Source organism: Papio anubis, chromosome 5, assembly GCF_008728515.1.
Source record: "Papio anubis isolate 15944 chromosome 5, Panubis1.0, whole genome shotgun sequence".
NCBI classification, from domain to species: domain Eukaryota; kingdom Metazoa; phylum Chordata; class Mammalia; order Primates; family Cercopithecidae; genus Papio; species Papio anubis.
In genome coordinates, this window is record NC_044980.1 from 7640197 (window position 1) to 7649476 (window position 9280).

Below are 9280 nucleotides of genomic sequence, written 5' to 3' on the forward strand. Positions count from 1 at the left end.
GTAGTGGGATTGCTGGATCACATGGTAGTTCTACTTTTAGTTCTTTAGGGAATCTCCACACTGTTTTTCAAACACAAAACCACAATGCGATACCACCTTACTCCTGCAAGAATGGTCATAATCAAAAAAATCAAAAAACAGTAGATGTTGGCGTGGATGTGGTGAAAAGTGAATACTTCACTGCTGGTGGGAATGTAAACTAGGACATAATGTTCCTTCTAACAGCTGCAGAATGCATATTCTTCTCCACAGAACATGGAACAATCTCCAGTATAGGTATGTTAGGTTACAAAAAATATCTTGACAAATTTAAGAACATTGAAATAATATCAAGTATCTTTTCTGATCACAATGGCATCCAACTATAAATAAATAAAAGGAGGAATGTTGGAAACTTCCCAAACACACATAAATTAACAGCATGCTCATGAACCACCAATGGGTCAATGAAGTAATAAAAAAAAGTTAAAAACGTCTTGAGACTAGTGAAAATAGAAACACAATATACTGAAGCCTGTGAAATATAGTAAAAGCAGGTCTAAGAGGGAAGGTAGCAACAATAAATGCCTACATCAAAAAAAGAAAAGAAAAATCTTAAATAAACAAGCTAATATGGCACCTCGAGTAACTAGAAAAACAAAAAGCTAAGCTCCAAGTTAGTAGAAGGAAGAAAATAATTAAAATCAGAGCAGAAATAAGTTAAACAGAGACTAGAAAAATAATAGAAAAATCAATGAATCTAAAAGGTGGGCTTTCAAAAAGATCAACAAAGTCAATAAACTATAAGCTGACTAAGAAAAAAGATGAATAAAATCATAAATGTAAAAGGGAGGATTATAACTGATATAACAGAAATATAAAAAAACATAAGGCTACTATGAATAATTATATGCCAACATAATGAATAACCTAGGAGAAATGATAAATGCCTTGATGCATAAAATCTACCAAAATTGAATTGGGAATAAGCACAAAATCTTCACAGTTCAACAAGTAAGGAGATAGAATCAGTAATAAAGAGTGTGTCATCAAAGAAAGGCCCTAGGCCTGAAGGCTTCACTGCTGAAAAATATTGAAAAGAAGAGAATACTTTAAAACTCATTTTACAAGGCCAGCATCTTCCTCATATCAAAGCCAGATAAAGACACTATAAAAATAGAAAACAACAGGACATTATGTCTGATGAATATAGATTCAAAAATCTTCAACGAGGTACTAACAAACCTAATTCAATAGCACATTTAAAGATCATTCACCATCATCAAGTAGGATTCATCCCAGGAATGCAAGGACAGTTCAACACATGCAAATTAGTATATGTGATACACTGTATTAACAAAATAAATAATATGAAATATGTGATTGCTTCAATAAATGCAGAAATATTATTTGATAAAATTCTACATTCATCATAAAAATTCCCAAAAATTAGGTATAGGAGAAATGTACCCTAACAAAATAAGGGCTATATATGACAAACCCACAGCTAGCATCGTACTCAGTGGGGAAAAGAGGAAAGCTTTTCCTTTAAGTTAAAGAATAAGGCAAGAATGGCCACTCTCAAGATTTCTATTCAATATAGAACTGAAGGTTCTATAGCTAGAGCACTTAGACAAAAGAAAAAAATTATAGGCATCCAAATTGGAAAGGAAGAAGTTAAATTGTCTCTGTTTACAGATGACTGAATTTGATGTATAGAAAACCCTGCAGAGACCAGTAAAAAAAATTTACAACTAACAAAAAATCCAGCAAAGTTGCAGTATATAAAATTAACATTCAAAAATTAATAGCATTTCTGTACAGTAACCACAAACTGATGAAGAAATTTTTTAAAATCTCATTTACAATAGCTACAAAAATAAGATACTTAACAATAAACTTTACCAAAGAAGTGAAAGAACTGTACATTAAAAATTCTAAAACATTGTGAAAAGAAATTGGAGACAGCACAAATAAATGAGAAGATATTTCATATTCATGAAATGAAATAATACTGTTAAAATGTCAATACTATTCAAAGTGATCTAGAGAATCAATGTATTTGCTATCTAAATAATAATGACATTCTTCATCAAAGTAGAAAAAATATACTGAAATCAAGTAGACAGAGCCAAAAAAGAGCCTGAATAGGCAAAGCAGTCTTAAGCAAAACGAACAAACCTGCAGGCATCACACTGACTCAATTCAAAATATACTACAAGCTATAGTAACCAAAACAGAATGGTGCTGGCATAAAACTAAACACATACCAGAACAGAATAGAGACTTCAGAAACAAATCCATGAATTTACAGCCAACTGATCTTCAACAGTGGTCCTAAAAACACAAAACGAGAAAAGGATAGTCTCTTTGATAAATGGTGTTGAGAAAACAGGATATTTACATGCAGGAGAATGAAATTAGATTATTGTCTCACACCATATTCAGAAATAAACTCAAGATGAATTAAAGACTTAAATGTAAGAACCAAAACTATGAAACTTTAAATATGACCCTAAAAGCAAAAGCAACAAAAACAAAAATAGACAAATAGGATTACATCAAACCAAACAGCTCTGCACAGCAAAGGAAATGAACAACAGAGTGAAAGGACAATCTACAGTATGGTAGAAAATATTTATGTATTATACATCAGATAAGGAATTAATAAATTAATATCCAAAATAGTATCCAACACTACTATTATTATTATTATTTGGAAATAATATTCAACACTAAAACAACTAAGCAGCAAAAAAAGAGACAGTTATACTATAAAATAGGCAAAGTCATTTCTCAAAAGAAGATATATGAATGGCCAAATATAAAACAAAGTTCAAAATTACTAATCATCAAGGAAATGAAAATTTTGACCATAGTGAGATATTATATCACTCCTGTTAGAATGGCTATTACAAAAAAGACAAAAGATGACATGTTGGTGAGGATGTGGACAAAAAGTTACCCCTGCACATTATTGGTGGGAATGTAGGTTAGCAGAGACATTATGAAAAATAATATGAACATTTCTCAAAACTTTTTTTTTTCTTTTTTTTTTTTTGAGATGGAGTTGCCCAGGCTGGAGTGCAGTGGTCGGATCTCAGCTCACTGCAAGCTCCGCCTCCCGGGTTCATGCCATTCTCCTGCCTCAGCCTCCCGAGTAGCTGGGACTACAGGCGCCCTCCACCTCGCCCGGCTAGTTTTTTGTATTTTTAGTAGAGACGGGGTTTCACCGTGTTAGCCAGGATGGTCTCGATCTCCTGACCTCGTGATCTGCCCATCTCGGCTCCCAAAGTGCTGGGATTACAGGCTTGAGCCACTGCGCCCGGCCTCTCAAAAATTTTAAAGTAAAAATACCAGATGATCCAGGATCCCACTACTGGGTGTATATCCAAAGAAAATGAAGTCAGTATTTCAAAGAGATATCTGTGCTCCAATAATGATTGCAGCATTATTCACAATAGCCAAAATCTGTAATCAACCTAAGTATTTGTCAATAGATAAATGGATAAAGAAAATTTAATGTATATACTCAGTGGAATATTATTCAGCCATAAAAAGAAAGTCCTGCCATTTGCAAGAACATGGATCAATCTGGAGGACACTATGTTAAGTGAAATAAGCCGGGCAAAGACAAATACTGCATGATCTTACTCATATGTGGAATGGAAAAAGTTGATCTCATAGAAGTGGAAAGAATGATGAGTACCAGGGGCTGAAGTGGTTGGTACGGAGATGGGGAGTTCTGGAAATGTTGGTCAAAGGATACAAAATTTTAGTGAGGTAGAAGGAATAAATTCAAGACATATATTATGCAACATGCTGACTATAGTTAGTAACGTATTGTGTGAAAAATGCTAAGGGAATGGATATAAATTATTCTTACCACAAAACGATGACTATGTGAGGTAAAATACATGTTAATTAGATAGATTTAGTCATTCCTCGATATACATACACTTCAAAACATATTCTGTACACAGTAAATATGTATAATTTTATCTGTCAGTTTAAAAAATAAAGAATAAGAAACCTACAAAAATGTATTCTGCTTTTTTAAAAAAAGAATACAAAAAACTTATACAAAAAGAATACAAAAGGTGTATTCTTTTCCTAAAAATATAGGCATAGGACTTGAATAAACATTTCTCCAAACATAATATATTCAAATGGACAAGCATATGAAAAAATGCTCAACATCATTAATCATTAAGAAAATGTAAATCATATAAGGAGTAAGGAAAGGATCCAGTTTCAGCTTTCTACTTATGGCTAGCCAATTTTCCCAGCACCATTTATTAAATAGGGAATCCTTTCCCCATTTCTTGTTTCTCTCAGGTTTGTCAAAGATCAGATGGCTGTAGATGTGTGGTATTATTTCTGAGGACTCTGTTCTGTTCCATTGGTCTATATCTCTGTTTTGGTACCAGTACCAAAGAAACTACCATCAGAGTGAACAGGCAACCTACAGAATAGGAGAAAATTTTTGCAATGTACTCATCTGACAAAGGGCTAATATCCAGAACCTACAAAGAACTCAAACACATTTACAAGAAAAAAACAAACAACCCCATCAAAAAGTGGGCAAAGGATATGAACAGACATTTCTCAAAAGAAGACATTCATACAGCCAACAGACACATGAAAAAATGCTCATCATCACTGGCCATCAGAGAAATGCAAATCAAAACCACAATGAGATACCATCTCACACCAGTTAGAATGGCAATCATTAAAAAGTCAGGAAACAACAGGTGCTGGAGAGGATGTGGAGAAATAGGAACACTTTTACACTGTTGGTGGGATTGTAAACTAGTTCAACCATTATGGAAAACAGTATGGCGATTCCTCAAGGATCTAGAACTAGAAGTACCATATGATCCAGCCATCCCATTACTGGGTATATACCCAAAGGATTATAAATCATGCTGCTATAAAGACACATGCACACGTATGTTTATTGCGGCACTATTCACAATAGCAAAGACTTGGAATCAACCCATATGTCCATCAGTGGCAGACTGGATTAAGAAAATGTGGCACATATACACCATGGAATACTATGCAGCCATAAAAATGGATGAGTTTGTGTCCTTTGTAGGGACATGGATGCAGCTGGAAACCATCATTCTTAGCAAACTATCACAAGAACAGAAAACCAAACACCGCATGTTCTCACTCATAGGTGGGAACTGAACAATGAGATCACTTGGACTTGGGAAGGGGAACATCACACACCGGGGCCTATCATGGGGAGGGGGGAGGGGGGAGGGATTGCACTGGGAGTTATACCTGATGTAAATGATGAGTTGATGGGTGCTGATGAGTTGATGGGTGCAGCACAGCAACATGGCACAAGTATACATATGTAACAAACCTGCACGTTATGCACATGTACCCTAGAACTTAAAGTATAATAATAAAAAAAAATGGGTGCAGCAGCCAACATGGCACGTGTATACATATGTAACAAACCTGCACGTTGTGCACATGTACCCTAGAACTTAAAGTATAATGATAATAATAATAATGTGCTCCTTAAAATCCTAAAAAAAAAAAAAAAGAAAATGTAAATCAAATCCACAATAATATATTACCTCACACCAATTAGAATAGTAACTATAAACACACACACACACACACACAAAGCAAATTAGGACCCTTGTGCACTGTTGGTAGTAATATAAAATGGTACGGTAGCTATGAAAAACAGTATGGAAGTTTCTCAAAAAACTAAAAATTGGATTACCATATGATCCAGCAATTTCGCTTCTAAGTGTCTTGAAATTGAAATCAAGTGAAAGAAGGATGTCAATGAGACATTTTCACACTCATGTTGATAATAGAGCTATTCAAATCTCTGTTAGGTAGGCAGTGCTAGCTGTTGTATCAGATAATCCTCACATTTCAGCAATGTAACACACTAAAATAGTGTATTCTTGCTCATGCAATAGTCCACATAGTTGCTCCTGGTTGTTTGTAGGGTAGGATTTTGAAGGATTCAGGCTGACGAAGCTCTGCATCTTCCATATGTGGTTTTAAAGGTCCCACTGAGCATTGACATTCAGTTGAGATGGGAGAAGAGGGTGTGGAGAAAACAGGTCCATTCTTAATGATCTCAGCTTAAGCACATTTTATTGCTTTGGTGAAAGCTGTTTACATACTTCTTCCAACAGCAAAGAGGGCATCAAGATGGTGGATGAGGGTTGTTGGGGTTATCGGAGTGAAGTAAAATAACACCATCCAATGTACCAAGGTGAAAAAGATGGGTAGGAGGTGAGCAGTCTGGATCACCATTTTCTCTGGGCATCTTCTTACTCTCAGGCATAGGACCTATAAACTCTCATTCATTCCCTGTCAGTAGGAATCAGTTTAGAAGTGAGTAGAATAGATTTCCTGTATTTGAGAGTTCAGAGAAAGTACACAACATGCATTACAGCACCATGAAATAATAATTGCTGGGCCTAAGGGTGGTTAGGAAGTTGTGCTAAAGATTATGGGGTTTTCTGCAGAATTATTGAAGCTATCTTTGATTGCAAAAGTATATTCGGGGGAAAAGTAAAGTAAAAATAACAATGTTTTTTCTTTTATCACATAGCTAGAAAATTGCTCTTATATTGTCAAATTAGATATTGTTCCTTAATCAAATATGGGATGGCCACAAAAAGACACTTTTGAATGTTGACCCTGGATGAGATTTTTAAGAGGCAAGCAGAAGGTGCATCTGGATGGGATTCTGATAAGTAAAATAATCAAAGCAGACTCACCACAAATATCATGTTCTCTATAATCCACAGCTATTATATCCAGAGCCCTGACAATGCAGCGCTGTGTATAAAAACTCAATTGAAACCACAGCCGCAAGACAAAATAGCTTAGAAGAGCATCCAGATATTTATAAACCCAATAAAGGTATCCAAAGAATATGGTCATTACTAAATAGATCTGAAAATGTCAGTTCCGGTTTTCAATTTGCTTCATTTCCTGTCACTGCATGAAATCGCTACTCCCAACACACCCCTGAAGGCTAAGACTCTCCCCCTCCTCTCATATTACTTGGCACATAGGCATTCATAAGTTTCTGTTGACTAAATTCCAAGGAATGGAATTCGATCTAGGGGTGGAATGTGTAGATCCTAGGATTTCTTGACATTTAGTAAACAACGCAAACCCATTTTCTAAATCAATTGCATAAATTTACTTTTTCATCAACAGTATATGAGAATTTTGATATTTACACATCATGATTAGCACATGGTTCTGTTTCCAGAACGTATTCATTTTCTCCGGGTTTTCTAGTTTGTGGTTACAGATGTTCATGATAGTCTCTGATGATCTTTCATCAGAGATCTTTCGTAATTAACACATGGTTCTGTTTCCAGAACGTATTCATTTTCTCTAGGTTTTCTAGTTTGTGATTACCGATGTTCATGGTAGTCTCTGATGATCTTTTGTAATTTTGTGGTATCAGTTGTAATGTTTCTCCACTTTTTTTAAAATTTAAGTTCTGAGATACATGTGCAGAACATGCAGGTTTGTTACATAGGTATACATGTGCCGTGGTGGTTTGCTGCACCTATCAACCTGTCATTTAGGTTTTAAGCCCCACATGTATGAGGTATTTGTCCTAGTGCTCTCTCCCTTTCCTTGCCCCACAACCTTCGACAGGCCCTGGTGTGTGATGTTTCTCTCCCTGTGTCCATGTGTTCCCGTTGTTCAACTCCCACTTATGAATAAGAATATGCAGTGTTTGGTTTTCTGTTTCTGTGTTAGTTTGCTGAGAATAATGGTTTCCAGGTTCATCCATGTCCCTCCAAAGGACATGATCTTGTTCTTTTTTATGGCTGCATAGTGTTCCCTGGTGTATATGTGCCACATTTTCTTTATCCAATCTGTCATAGATGGGCATTTGTGTTGATTTCAAGTCTTTGGTATTGCGAATAGTCCTGCAATAAACATACTTGTGCATGTGTCTTTATAGTAGAATGATTTATAATCCATTGGGTGTATACTCAGTAATAGGATTGCTGGGTAAAATGGTATTTCTGGTTCCAGATCCTTGTGATCACTCATGATTTGATTCTCTACTTGTCTATTGTTGGTGTATAGGAATACTTGTGATTTTTGCACATTGATTTTGTGTCCTGAGACTTTGCTGAAGTTGCTTATCAGCTTAAGGAGTTTTTGGGCTGAGATGATTGTGTTTTCTAAATATAGAATCAAGTCATCTGCAAATAGATACAATTTGACTTCCTCTCTTCCTATTTGATTACACTTCATTTCTTTCTCTTGCCAGATTTCCTTGGTCAGAACTTCCAATACTATGTTGAATAGGACTGGTGAGAAAGGATATTCTTGTCTTGTGCTGGTTTTCAAAGGGAATGCTTCCAGCTTTTGCCCATTCAGTATGGTATTGGCTATGGGTTTGTCATAAATAGCTTTTACTATTTTGAGAAATGTTCAATCAATACTTACTTTATTGAGAGTTTTTAACATGAAGGGATGTTGAATTTTATCAAAGGCCTTTTCTGCATCTGTTGAGGTAATCATGTGGTTCTCTTTATGTGATGGATTATGTTTATTGATTTGTGCATGTTGAACTAGTCTTGCATTTCAGGATGAAGCCGACTTGATCATGATGGATAAGCTTTTTGATGTGCTCCTGGATTCGGTTTGACAGCATCTTATTGAGGATTTTCACATCGATGTTCATCAGGGGTATTGGCCTGAAGTTGTTTGTTGTTGTTGTGTCTCTGCCAGGTTTTGGTATCAAGATGATGCTGGCCTTATAAAATGAGTTAGGGAGGAGTCCCTCTTTTTCAGTTGTTTGGAATAATTTCAGAAGGAATGGTACCAGCTCCTCTTTGTACCTCTGGTAGAATTTGGCAGTGAATCTGACTGGTCTTGGGCTTTCTTTGATTGGTAAACTATTAATTACTGCCTCAATTTCAGAGCTTGTTATTGGTCTATTCAGAGATTCAACTTCTTCCTGGTTTAGTCTTAGGAGGGTGTGTGTGTCCAGGAATGTATCCATTTCTTCTAGATTTTCTAGTTTATTTGTGTAGAGGTATTTATAGTATTCTCTGATGGTAGTTTGTATTTCTGTGGGATCAGCAGTGATATCCTCTTTATTATTTTTATTGTGTCTATTTGATTCTTCTCTCTTTCCTTCATTAGTCTAGCTAACATTCTATCTATTTTGTTAATTGTTTTCAAAAAAACCCAGCTCCTGGATTCATTGTTTTATTTTGAAGGATTTTTCATGTCTCTGTCTCCTTCAGTTCTGCTCTGATATTAGTTA